Raw genomic sequence first — 14,446 nt, 5'->3', positions numbered from 1 at the left:
CTCGCTTTCCCCCCTACGAACCGCACTGCTCAGTGCGCAAACTGCCGCTGATATTGAAAGGTTACATCGCGTAGAGCAGCTGGGTACATCTCGCACAACCGCTGCGTACTGTCCACCTCGCACAACGCTCACCGGATTACAAAGGCACCCGCTCTCAAGGTACGGCGCGTACCCCGCAACGAACAGCAACCACACCACACAAGGCACCGTCCCCTCCAGTAACGATACTCTGGGCCCCTGCGAACCGCACCTCAAAAGGAGGACATCGCTGCGTGTAACGCTTGGGCTCTTCAACGCATCGTCCGTGACAAACTTTCCCATCTAAGGTACTGTGTACGACTCGCACTCTGTGTTTGAGCGCGTCGGACAGAAGCGTCTGCTACGCGCGTTAGACTCTGTTGGTTCATTTCATCACCATAGGGTCGAACTGAGAGGTACGAATCACACAGACTGTTAAAACTACGCATTTTAACAAGAACTCTATTGGTAACAGTATTGTGGTATATTTTGACATTATTTGGGTCTCGTGCTAAGCCTTTACATAAAAGATAATTATTTTTGATACAACCCTAGTGTGCTATCCATTTGTGGTGTGTCCCTGAGTTACTGTATGTGTTCACAAATGCTTAACCTATAACGCCTCTGAAAATAAGTCTTGTCTGCTCGCGCCAAGCTACCTAGAGGGTGAGCAGGGGTTATTTCAAGAGGGTGATCCCCTTATCCTGACTAGAGGAGAGGGTCACTGCTTGTCACAAGTAATTACTTGTGCCAACCAGAGACCCCCAAATCTAACAGTGACTATTACAGCTCGCGTAATTTCTGATGAGGTTAATCGATAGCGGTTTCTGGGCCGGGCCGTGCCGTGCCATGTGGTAGGGCGGTCAGGGACAGGTATTAATGAGTTGGAGCACTGCAACAAAAACAATGGAGGAACTAAAAACATCATAACATCTGGGGCGGACATTCCGAGATGCCCGTCCAAACCTCTGTAACAACTAAGTAGTATAAAGTAGGTCGGTGTGTTGCCTGCTGGGTCGCGCGCACTAGTTATGTTGTGCTATGGTCGTCCCCTCCCCATTCCTGCGTATGTTGTGTGCAATCTGTGTAACCATCCGCATTAACTAGCGAACCCAACAGGCGCATATCTAAGTGCCATTGCAGACGGATGTGGTTCCTCTGGTAGTATGTGGAATGTGGACAATGTCATACCCATTGTTCCTATACTCTCTCTCTGTGAGGTGTATGTGGGAAGTAATCCTGTGGGCTAACCCTTTTATTCAACATTAAGCAAGAACATAGGTGGTAACAGACAATGTTCTACTTGCATGGGCTGTCTGTGTCCGGGTCCATTACGCCGGTTCTTTATCATATGATGCTGTCTGCAGTTTGTGGGATAATCTCTGGTAGACCGGGGTCCTCAGAAATGCCAGTTGATGGCGACGAGGAGCCGCTGGACATCGATGCGTCTCTTGGATAGTGGTCCGAGCGTTCTTTGGGGTGTGGGGATCCAAGGGTTGTAACTGCTTCTAGGGCGTCCTGTCGTTCCTTACTGATTTTCTCCGGGCTCGGTACTGCTGCCCCCAGTTTTACGCTTCTCATAGGCCCCCGTCTTACATGTCGTCTGTTCCTCTTGCTCGCTGGGTTGTTGCCATCCAGGCCCAAAGGCCGCACAACCATCCATAAACCGGATTCTTCTAGCCAGTCCCATGTCATCCCTGGACAATTAAAGAAGCGGGTTCCTTCTTCCGTGACCACTCTTAGCCGAACTGGGAACAGCAATGAGTATGGTAGATCTAGAACTCTGAGTTGACGCTTCACTGCTACATAATTGCTCCTACGTCGGTGCACCAGCGCAGTATAGTCCGGAAGAGCATGACTAGGCTGCCGCTCACCCTGAGACCTTCCATCTTCCTTGTTTCATGGAGTACCGCATCTCTGTCCCTGTAGTTGAGCACTTTAAATATGAACGGCTGTTGTCTGGCTCCTGGCTGGGGTTTCTGTGTTTGCACGCAATGGGCTCTTTCTATCTCAAACTGCATTGACAGTGTACCCTGGGGTAGAAGATGGCGTAGCCAGCACTCCATGTATTGCTCTGGATTCCATGGGTAGACCCACCACATGGATGTGGTTGAGGCGGGAGAGGCCCTCCGCATCTTCTGCTTTATCTTCTAGGGCATGAACACGGTCTATCAAATCTTGCAGTGCAGCTGTGTGGCTCTGCCTGACAGGCTGGAGCTCCTTCTGTGTTTGGCCTTGTGTGACGAGTTTTTCAGCTAATTTACGATGGTCTGCATGGAGTAATGTGAAGTCCGAGGTGACCTTGTCTATCCGTGTTTCCAGGGAGGTACTGGTGTGGTCCAGCGCAGCACTGATTCTTTCCACTGCTGCAAGGACTGAGTCAATTTTGGCTGCTAGGGCTGTAGTCGTTGGCTCTGTCTCAACTCCGGCAGACATGGTCCCTGAGTCCAGTGATTAGGGGTCACTGCTGTATCTTGGCATGCATCCCACCCATTACAAGTTGTTGCGCCATGGGCATTCGTGTGTAGTTACCAGTGGGGGTATGTATATGCCGCAGCGTCACCCTGGGAGAGTTTTGCATCCACATGGGTCACCCAGAAGACCAGGAAAACTTTGTCAAGGACCCAGACCTCCCGCTGAGGGCCCAGGAGTCTCGCCAGTCACTCGGGCCAGCCTCACTCATTATGTAGTTGTCACAGCTCTGCTCCTCTCCCACCACAGCACAGGTACCTCAACGATCATGGCCCCCCCAGCCGGTGCTTGTTCAGTTCAGCCGACCCTGCCACTGCAGATCCGGGATTCTTTTGTCAGCGCAGTGGCGGCTCGGCGGGGTCCCAACAATCTAGGTCTGGGCTGAGAAAGGGCCAGCTACACCACAGTGATCCACCTCCTCCTGGGGTCGCTGGCCTGGGAGCGTGATTTAATCTGCCAAGTCGTCTGGTGAGCCAGGTGGCCGCCGCTGCGGTAGGAGACCCCAACAGGCCCACCTAGGCCCAACTCCTGGCTCACCCCAGATGAAGTCCGCCCGCGGCGGTCAGCGATAATGCAAATGTGCCACCAGCTGTAGCTCCAGGCCCCCTCTCAGCTCCACCAGTTGGCGCGACACTCCAGAAGTCCCCACCACAGAGGGGAACCCCAGCAGCCTCCTACATCACACATCTCCCGGGCCTCCTCACGGACTCGCCTCCAGCAGGGGGCCGCACCAGGTGGTCCGCTCCTCTTTACAGGCACCACGATGCCCTACCGATCACCGGCAACAGTTCCTTGCATCTACTGTCTCGCCTCAGCTCCCCGCGCCGGCGATTTCCGCTCACCTGCCACCGGCTTCAGGAGTCTGCCTGCCACTCCTGGGCTGCATCGAGGGCCACCTCGCTCAGTACGCTTTCACTGGTGCGGGTGTTCACGGTCAGTGTTTACCGCTGCGGGCACCGCCGGTAGCCTCAGTTGCGGCCACAGCCGCTCTCCGTGCTTTTCCTCTTTGCTTATTTATTCACCCTGGGCCGCACTGCTTCCCAGGACTGCAGCTGCAAGCCCGGTCGATAAACTGATGCTTCTTTAGGCTTCACAGGTGCCTCCACTTAGTGTCTTGTCAGTCCCGCTGGTAGCCGGCACAGAAGGCAGCACTGCAGGATCGTTTTGGCGGATAATAAGGGAATATCGACCAGATCTCTACAGACTCGCATCCGCCATGCTGGCTGGCTAGCCACGCCAACAGAAGTGTCCCTCATAAGAGCAGACCTACGCAACATGGACACCTAAGTCAAAGCAGTTGAAGAAACTGCAGTCACCCTCGTGGGGGACACTGCAGCACTCACAAAACAGGTAGTCGAACCGCAAACTGCCAGCCAGCTGCTTGGGGAGCAACTCCTTGACTACGAAGGGAGATCTACGTGGAACAATTTTTGGATTCTAGGAGTCCCGGAGAGAGCAGAGGGACCTGCAGTGGACCTATTTGTCAAAAAGTTGGTCACGGATTATCTGCAACCGTGCAATCTCTCAAAATATTTCTCAATAGAAAGAGTACATCAAGTACCAGGGGGTTAAACCTAAACTGGGAGCAGCACCGAGACCACTGCTGGCCCGTGTCTTTAATTTCTGGGACAGAGACAAACAGCCTGCAGTGCCCCGCCAGTCAAGTTCGAGAACAACACTATCAACTTTTTTCCAGACTTTACCCTGAAAGTACAAAAAGAGAGACGCAGCTTCATTGACATTAAAAAGCCCTCAGAGAAAAAAATCTGAAATATGCTATGCTGTTTCCCACCAAACTGAGGGTCGAAGCTAATGGTAAAACTTGGTTCTTCACCACTCCTGAAGATGTGTGGGACTGGCTAGATGGTTGGTGAAGAGTCAGAAACCGGGAAACTCAAGACAGACGGGGTCGACAAAGCTGGAAATCCAAGGTGACTGAGGATCATGGTCCGCGAGCGGCGCAACCTAAGAACAATCACCTGACACACAGCCCGAAGAGCGAGTAAAATGGAGGCATCAGAACAAGGACATTCCCTCAGCGGAAGTGAGCTATGGCTCAATCATATCCAACCATCTTCCCACTACTAACTGAACACAGGGAGGGATACCAGCATACGCCTGTCTGGCTGTCTGGGCTGTCCTCGCTGGATATCTTACCATGGTGACAAGGGTTCTCCAACAAGCAAACAATGGACGACCACTGTAATGTATACATGCCTTGTCGTAATATCATTTGTCATTTTCTGACAGGGGACCGCGGGCGGGCTTAGGGACCAACACCCCAGCCAGTAGGGGACAGTGGGGCAACAGGCATAGTTGGGAGACGGGAAGTTTATATTCTGTCATGCAAGGAGGCGGGGTGAGGGGAAGTTTCTAAATTTAAGAAGTTGTTGTAAGTTCGATTGTATTAGCAAGAACCCTTGTCCAATGGCTTTTAGTAGCGCAGATCAAGCAGAGCAGCATCATACCACAAGTTCACTGAATAGCTGCGGCTGTCGGAAACCTTCAGAACCCACACACTTCCAAAGGAAGCAACCTAGGCATGTCCAAAACAAGGGACCATTTCCTTCCCTAGCACACATAGACCGAAGCATATCACTACATTCCGGATGTCACAATGGAAACATCACTAAAACTGATCTCCTGGAACGTTAATGGACTGGGAGACAATATAAGAAGGGGCATCGTGCTCCAGTATATTAAGAGATGCCTAGCTAATGCCTTTCTTCTCCAGGAGACGCATCTGGTCGGAAATACTTGCAAGGCACTAGTCCGCTGGGGACATAGACTAATTGTTCACTTGGGCTTTACTTCGGGGTCCAGAGGGACAGGCATACTCCTATGCAAGAACTTCCCCTTCATTGTGAACAACACCCACATGGACAAACAGGGCAGTTTCGCGGTCATGACTGGCAGCTGGGAGGGAAGGGATGTCAATATTTTATCGGACTGTGTTCCCCCAGCACTACACAGGCCGGCACTCGCAGACTTTAGTAAAATGGTACTAGACCTACCTGACGGCGACCTGATAATTGGAGGAGACTTCAATATGACACTCTGTGATCGAATAGACCGTTATTCTCCTCGGGGCTCACCACTGTCCAGAACACACCTGCTATTTTTCATGGTTGCTTTTGAACTGGTAGATATATGGCGCAGGCTGCACCCTCTTGCACTCTAATACACATTTCATTCAGGAACTCATGACATTCTTTCCCGAATAGCTCATATCATCGCACCAGCTGATCAACTGCAGCATTTGGCACAAAAGATTTCAGACCACTCCCCGATCTGGACACAATTCAAGCTAGGAGTACCTACCACGTATAAAACTATTTCACTCAACCCATGGAACCTAAAAGTCCCGAACATTAGGGTCGGCCTCATCGAATCCACTGAGGGCTGCTTCAAAGACAATGTTGGGTTAGTGAACTCACCACTAGTACTCTAGGAGCCCTTCAAAACAGTTTGCCCAGAGACCAAAGATTGGCCTCTATTGTAGTTATACATAAAAAGGGGAAGCCAGTGGAGGACAGGGGTTCCTATCGACCTATTGACCCTGCTCTCAGGCAGGTCGCTCCCCTCACCTCCGCAACAGCTCCTCCTGGTGTCAGCGCCTCCCCCAGCTCGCCACTGCCGCCTGTCGCAAGTTCGAGGCTCGCTCGCTGCACCTGGTCTGTACTGTCTGTCCTGTCTGTTGTATTGCCACCTGCATTCTTCCTTCTGTTCTGCGCCCTGAATTTCAGTTTGCACCCTTTTCATTTTGTGCCCGTGTTTAGCCTTGCCTTAACTTTTGTTTCCCCCTGTGATTTGTGCCCCTTGCCCTCTGTCTCCCCTGCCGCTCCTCACCCGTTTTTTCCCGCCGCTGTGTCCCTGCGTCCCTGCACCCGCTCGCTCATTTGCCGCCCTCTCCCACCTCCCGGCTGCTCCTCCCCATATAAGCCGGCTGCTTCACGGTCGCGCCGCTGGCACGCCGAAGGTGCACCTAAGGCAAGCCCGTCTGCGCCTGCCCCCGCCTGGAGCGCGCCCAGCACCAGGACCCCTGGATCCCACAAACGCCACAACACCTGATGCCACTACGATGCCACCACTGTCCACGCACTCAATCTCGGATGATCACACACCTGCTTCCTGGCCACCCCAAAGCACACCCAAGGACCTTTCACCTGCCGGAACTGCAGCTTCACCAACATCCGCCCCGCCAAGCCACCCACCAGGAACACCCACTCCGCCCACACACATGTCATTGAACTCTGGGACCTACTCGACTCAACCTCCCTAGACATCACCTTCCTGACATCGCCATAGCCATCCCGGAAGGCTACAAGATCACCCGCAGGGACTGCAACAATGGAGTAGGAGGAGGAAACGCCATCGTTCACAGGAACACTCTCAGAGTCTCGACCAACACCAACGACACCCTCAGCACCGCCGAACACCTCCACTTCAAGATCCACACCGACCCCAACACCACCCTCAGAGCTAACCTCCACCCTCACCCAGATCCCACCCACCGACCCCACCGACCGAGACACCGATGCCCGCAACCTCAGACAGTGCATGGACAACTGCGCCAACACCCTCGCCCCGGTCAAGAAACTCTCCAACAGTCACACCAGCAAGAGAGCCAGCTGGTTCACTGAAGGCCTCCAGGCCTACAAGCAAACCTGCAGAAAGCTGGAGAAAAGCTGGCTCTGTGAACGAACACCGGACAGCTATGCAGCCCACAAGAACACCAACCGCAGACACCATCCCCTCATCAGATCCGCCAAAAGGGCCATCCTTTAAAGACCGCCTAGACAACAACGCACACAACAGCAAAGAGCTCTTCAACATTGTGAAGGAACTCTCCACCCCCAGCTTCAACACCAATGAAATCCCACCTTCGCAAGACCTGTGCGACACGCTGGCCATCTTCTTCCATCGCAAGATCGCTGACAACCATGACAGCTTCAATGCCACGACTGCCCGACAACCACTGACACCCCTGCCACCACAACCACCATCAGCACTAACCACCTGCTCTCCTGGACCAACATCAACGACGATGACAACACCATCAAAATCATGAACACCATCCACTCTGTATCTCCGTCAGACCCATGCCCACACCACATCTTCAACAAAGCCAGCACCACCATCGCACCCCATCTCCGGAAAGTCATCAACACTTCCTTCGAGACAGCAACCTTCCCGGAGAGCTGGAAGCACGCCAAGATCAACGCCTTACTCAAGAAACTCAAGGCGGACCCCAAGAACCTCAAGAACTTCCGGGCCATCTCCCTGCTCCCGTTGAAGGTCATTGAGAAGACCGTCAACAAACTGACCCGCTACCTCGAAGAGAACAGCATCCTGGACCCATCCCAGTCCGGGTTCCGCAGCAACCACAGCACCGAGACTGCCCTCATCGCCGCCACCGACGACATCAGGACCCTGCTAGACAACGGAGAAACCACAGCCCTCATCTTCCTGGACCTGTCAGCCGCCTTCGACACAGTCTGCCACCGCACACTACAAACACGCCTCCACAACGCCGGGATCCATGAGAAGGCCCTGGACTGGACCACCTCCTTCCTCTCTGGAAGAACACAGAGCATTTGCCTCCCCCTTTGCTCCGAAGTCACCGAGATCATCTGCGGCGTACCCCAGGGCTCATCCCTCAGCCCAACGCAGTTTAACATCTACATGGCACCGCTCGCCCACATCGCCCGACTGCAAGACCTCAACATCATCTCCTACGCCGATGACACCCAGCTGATCCTCTCCCTCACCAAGGACCCCCACACCGCCAAAACCAACTTCCACTAAGGAATGAAGGCCGTCGCCGAATGGATGAGGAACAGCCGACTGAAGCTGAACTCGGACAAGATGACGGTCCTCATCCTCGGATCCACCCCTTCGGTCTGGAACCACTCACAGGTGGGCAACCTCACTGGGAACAGCTCCAACACCCACCGACCACGCACGCAACCTACGGGTCTTCCTCGAATCCTCCCTCTCCATGACTAAGTAGGTCAACGCCGTCTCTTCCTCCTGCTTCAACACCCTCCGCGTGCTCCGTAAGATCTATAAGTGGATCCCCACCGAAACAAGAACAGTCACCCAGGCCCTTGTCAGCCGCAGGTTGGACTACGGAAATGCCCCCTACGCAGGAGCCTTGGCCAAACTCCTGAGACGGCTCCAAGGCATCCAGAATGCCTCTGCACGCCTGATCCTCGACATCCCTCGCCGCAACCACATCACACCCCACCTGAGAGACCTGCATGGGCTGCCCGTCAACAAGAGGATAACCTTCAAGCTCCTCACCCATGCACACAAGGCACTCCACAACACCGGACCAGCGTACCAGCGTACTTCAACAGACAACTCCTCCTTAGACTGCGGTGGTCAACATGTTTTGACCGTATTAAGGAGCCCTCTCTTTAATGGGTCACGTTGGTCTTCTTCAGGACAGTCTATCTGTCCCAGTCATTGATTACCTCTTACCTCAGTTTGGCAAATTAGAGGAAACCCACGTGGGGGGAACTTCCACCAACATGGAATATCATTACGAGTCTATTGTCTCATAAGGCTCGTATTGGCGTCCGGCGGGGGGGAATTCCAAAGAACACAACTGTTCCGATGGTAAATCCAGTAACAATTGTGCCCGCTCTCTGGTACGCCAAGAAGACCGACGTGACCCATTAAAGAGAGGGCACCTTAATACGGTCGAAACATGTTGACCACTGCAGTCTGAGGAGGAGTGTTTTGGGATCTTGACCTCCTGCCTAAACACTTTCTATCCTTCACTTATTTTAATCCTGACCGTGGAACCTATGAATAAAATGTATTCCCCGTCTTTTTTTTTTACATTGGGGGCGTGTTATTTGGGTTCTTTCTCTCTGTGACGTCCTCAGTCCAAAACACGCCCCCCAGTCTGAAAAGGACGGGGCTTGCTGCCTCTCGAGGACACGAACTTTGTGTTGGCAATGCTTTAAGCCCCGTCCTTTTCAGACTGGTGGGCGTGTTTTATGTTTTTGACATTTTACGAAAAACACAACCCCCAGTCTGAAAAGGACGGGGCTTACAGTGTGAGCACTTTGTGCCTTGATCCACCTTGATCCAAATGCACATATTAGTTCAACAGCTTGCTGCTGCCTCAGTAGGTGACAGTGGCGACAAACCTGTACCACAACATGAAGAGTGAATGAAACACACTGCAAGCAGCCTTGCGCGCTCCAGAAAAGAGCTGTGTGATGCGATGCACATGACTCGCCTCCGTACCCCGACCTGTGCTCATGTTTTGCCAATTGCGTGGGGGCCCTGCCTCGCCCCCTCCCCGCAGTGCTGGGCCCACACACTGTCCGCCTTTGTGCCGTCCCTGCTGTGCGAGAGCGTGCTGGCTGCCTACATGGACGGCTCCAGACAATGGTAACTTGGCAGACGGTCCCTGGCCTCCGAGCGCGCACGTCAGTTCACAGACACCTCCCCCAGCGGTGTAGTAGGGGCAGTGGTATACATCGCCGGTTTTCTGCTGGAGGAGCGAGCCGTCTGCACCAACAAGTTATCTGAGGATGGCACGGTGGCCCAGGGCACCAAGAAGGAGGGCTGCACCTTCCTCTTCATGCTGCTGTACTTCTTCGGCATGGCCTCGTCCATCTGGTGGGTTATCCTGTCTCTCACCTGGTTCCTGGCGGCTGGCATGAAGTGGGGCCACGAAGCCATTGGAGCCAACTCGCAGTACTTCCAACTGGCTGCTTGGGCCGTGCCCGCCGTCAAGACCATCACCATTTCGGCCATGGGACAAGTGGAAGGTGATGTGCTGAGCGGCGTCTCCTTTTGTGGGCATCAACATCGTGGACGCTCTGCGTGGCTTCGTGCTCGCCCCACTTTTTGTCTACCTCTTCATTGGCACCGCCTTCCTGCTGGCTGGGTTTGTGTCACTTTTACGCATTCGCACCATCATGAAACACAATGGCACAAAGACCGAGAAGCTGGAGAAGTTGATGGTGCGCATTGGCATCTTCAGCGTACTCTACACCGTGCCTGCCACCATCGTCATAGCCTGCTACTTCTACGAGCAGGCCTTCCAGGAGCAGTTGGGAGCATGCCTGGGTCACTCAGAGCTGCAAGAGCTACGCCATCCCCTGCCCGCCAGCTGGCCATGGCCACCCTCACATGAGCCCAGACTTCACGGTCTTCATGGTCAAGTACCTCATGATGCTCATCGTGAGCATCACTTCGGGCTTCTGGATCTGGTCGGGCAAGACCCTCAACTCCTGGCGCAAGTTCTACTCGAGGCTCACCAACACCAAGCATGGGGAGACCACTGTGTGAGCCTGCCCAGCCCTGGGGGTGGACTGGGCCTATATGTCCCTTTAGGTCTATAGTGAAATCCTTCCATTTCTCTGTGGGGTTGCCCCTGAGAAGCTTGTGGCAGGGCATGGTGACATCCTGATGGCCTTTTCCTATACGCACCAATCTGTCACAGCAACCCCCAAGCAGCAAATGGATCGATTTCCCCATAAGCCACCCCTGCCCTCCTGCTCAGGTCTCCTATCACATTATGGTAATGGCTTCCCCGATAGGCAGGATTGGCACTTGTGTTAACGCATCAGAACGGACAACGGAGCTACATTCTGCAGCCCTATTATCCAGGTATCACTTGGCATTGTTAAGGTTAGATGTGCTTGCCTACTGACATGGACGTTTCCAAATGAGACAAATTTTATTGCATTGGTCAAGGTCACATTCGCCAGTGATGTTTCATATTTCATGTATGGTTATAAAAACTCAAATACCCGGCTCACTGCTGATAAGATTGCACAGGAATGTTTACACACACGCATATATTCCATATCTCCATCCTATCGTCAGGCAGGCCTGAGATTCACACTTACTAGAGGAATCGCATGATCAAGGCGGCCTGATGTGTAATTTTTTATTCTCTTGAAGGGACCTGCAGAAACATTTGCACGCAGATGCTCCAGGTCTGCAGGCGCCTGTGTCCTTGAAATGGTAGAACCTAATCACTTATTTTTATGGGAATCCGGCATTAGTGTTCCGTCATCCAAGTGTCTAATCCGAGAGGTTCGCCCATGACAACCGCCCCCCGGAGTCCCCGGGATCGTCCGTCACTTCCGCTTCTCATGCATTTGCCCTGACCAGCGATGCCTATCAAGCTCAGGGCAGAACCGGCGGTGGGGGTGGGTTGGTGCTGGTACAGAGCTTGTACTGCGAAGGACAGGGGTGGATTGTGATCGAGGGTGGCCCTGTGCCTTTAAGCAGAGCCACTCCCGTCTGCTATTGATGCTGCTGGCGGGCAGGGTTCCTGCTTTCTCTGCCGTCCCAGCTGCTCCTGCATCCTCCCTCAGCCTGCCATCCGCACTGCCCTCCCTCGCAGCCCCTCTGTCCACCTAAGATCACACCGGCCAAGGAGCGGGCTCTGGCTAATGGCCTGAGCACCAACGAGCAGGCCATCAAGTACTTGCGGCAGGACTTAGAGGCGCTGCGCGCTAAGTGCCTGCAGGCGGGGCATCTCTTCGAGGACATCTCCTTTCTAGCTATCGCCTCCTCGCTGGGCTTCAAGGAGCTGGGGCGCGGCTCCTCCAAGGTGCAGGACGTGAAGTGGAAACGGCCCACGGTAAGCCGGGCTCTAATGGCGCTTCAGGGAGGGAGAGGCAGCGGCTACTGTGGGCAGCTAAGGACGGTGATGTGAGAGTGTGTACGAGGAAGGCGGCGGTGTGGGGGCTTGGAAAGTGAGGGGCAGAGACTCGGCGAGTGTCCCGAAGTGACTGAGGGGCTCAAACTGTTAGGCGTCAGTGGGTGGATAGAGTACAGTGGTGGATGTATGTGTCATTGGGTTAATGGAGTTGAGTGGTGGTTGGGTGGATGGAGTCAGTGGATGCATGAGTTGGTGGGTGGATGGAGTACAGTGGTGGATGTATTTGTCAGTGGGCGAATGGAGATGAGTGGTGGATGGAGTCAGTGGGTGAATGTAGATGAGTGGTGGTTGGGTGATGGAGTCGGTGGGTGGATAAAAATGAGTGGTGGTTGGTTGAATAGAGTTGGTGGATTCATGAATTGATGGTTGGACGTATGTGCCAGTGGGTGAATGGAGTTGAGTGGTGGTTGGGTGGATGCATGAGTCAGTGGATGCATGAGTCAGCGGGTGGATGGAGTCAGTGGATGCATGAGTTAGTGGGTGGTTGGAGTTGAATGGTAGTGAAATTGATGGAGTTAATGGAATGCACGAGTCAATGGGTGGCTGGAAGGAGTTTTATGGTTGGATTGAGCCAGTGGATGGTTGAATTGAGTTAGGTGTTGGATGGGTGGATTGCATGTTGGATGGATGATTCAGTAGGTGGGTATATGTCTGGATGGGTGAATGAATGGAAGATGTGTGGCTGTGTGTGTGGCTGTGTGTGTGTGTGGCTGTGTGTGTGTGTGGCTGTGGCTGTGTGTGTGTGTGGCTGTGTGTATGTGTGTGGCTGTGTCTGTGTGGCTGTGTGTGTGTGGCTGTGTGTGTGGCTGTGTGTGTGTGTGTGTGGCTGTGTGTGGCTGTGTGTGTGGCTGTGTGTGTGGCTGTGTGTGTGGCTGTGTGTGTGGCTGTGTGTGGCTGTGTGTGTGGCTGTGTGTGTGTGTGGCTCTGTGTGTGTGTGTGTGGCTCTGTGTGTGGCTCTGTAGGTGTGTATGTGTGTGGGGCTCTGTGTGGGTCTGTGTGTTTGTGTGTGGCATTTGTGAGCGATTAAGCTATTGGCATTGTAAATGACAATGCCATTTATTTATCTGTTTTCGAAACCAACACATAAGTAAAAATGTTGTCATTTACAATGCCAATAGCTCTAACTTTTGAAAAGGCGAGACCGTTGCATTGTAAATGCTTGTTTTACCATAGGGTTCAAATCACTAGTCTGCCTTATCACTACTTGCAGCAAACAAATGATGGACGGATTGCTGGCAATGCAAACATTCCCCCTCATTCAAAAGATCTGGGTTAAATCCATCGTTCTTTTGCAACCTACGCCACCCCAGTTTGGACCCAGCCAAATGCAAATCAGTCTTTATTCTGCGCCCCATGGGAACAGTCCAGCCCGAACTGCCAGGCCAGGTCCTCCCTGGACCGGAAACAAGCATCCTGGGACCGTTTTCAGGGTATGTCACCCTTCTTCAGCCTGGCTAGCTTGAATACGGTGGCACAGTGAGCAAGGGACCCACGTCTGGGCATACCCATCCCACTTAGGGTGAAAAGTGTTACAGCAAACAAATGATGGACGGAATGCTGACAATGCAAACATTTCCCCCCAGTCAAAAGATCTGGGTTAAAGACACTTTTTGCCCTAAGTGGGATATACCAAATGAATTTTCTCTGCAGCGGTTTAGGTCCCAGGCCATGTGCTGCTTTAAAGACAATACAGAGGCATTTAAATGAAATTATCTGACGGATCGGAAACCAGTGGAGATCCCTTAGAGCTAAAGATGTGGAGGCCCTAGGCTGCCTGTTTAAAGCTAATTGTGCTGCTAGTGTTTGGATTCTTTGCCGCTTCAGTATCGTGAGTTAGGTGTCCCCAAACACAGGAGTTACAATAGTCCAACATGTTCAGAATTACGCTCCCCACCACTTGTGTCCTGGAGGAGATTGGCAATAGTGGAAGGATCTTCCGTAAGGCTCTGATCAGGGAGAAGCAAGTACCAACTATTTTATTGACTTGTGAGTCCAACTGAAGGTTTTTATCCGACATTACCCCCAGATTACGCACTGTTTTGGCTGGAGTTAGTGGTTTGTCTGTAGGGGTAAGCCAGAAATAAATATGAAGGGGCGAGCTATTTTATTAGTGGTGCAGTATACAATTTCTGTTTTGTCTCCATTAAATTGTAAATAGTTGTTTTCTAAGCCAGTTTGTACTACTTGGCATGCACTCATGAAATTATCCAGGGAAACTGCCTGATTCTCTTCCAACGAAAACACAAGTTGTGT

At 52.8% G+C, this 14,446-nt stretch overlaps 1 protein-coding gene and 1 pseudogene across 8 annotated transcripts in view; both read left to right on the top strand.

Annotated features, from left to right (window-relative positions):
* Positions 1–14,446, top strand: part of KANSL1L (KAT8 regulatory NSL complex subunit 1 like) — a 3,925,143-nt gene that overhangs the window by 3,634,727 nt on the left and 275,970 nt on the right. The gene's annotated exons all lie outside the window — the stretch shown is intronic.
* Positions 4,354–10,806, top strand: LOC144825293 (frizzled-1-like; annotated as a pseudogene).

The sequence above is a fragment of the Lissotriton helveticus genome, chromosome 3_1 (assembly GCF_964261635.1).
Source record: "Lissotriton helveticus chromosome 3_1, aLisHel1.1, whole genome shotgun sequence".
NCBI lineage: Eukaryota > Metazoa > Chordata > Amphibia > Caudata > Salamandridae > Lissotriton > Lissotriton helveticus.
The sequence above is the reverse complement of the archived record's forward strand: the minus strand, read 5'-3'. Positions and strand labels throughout refer to the sequence as shown.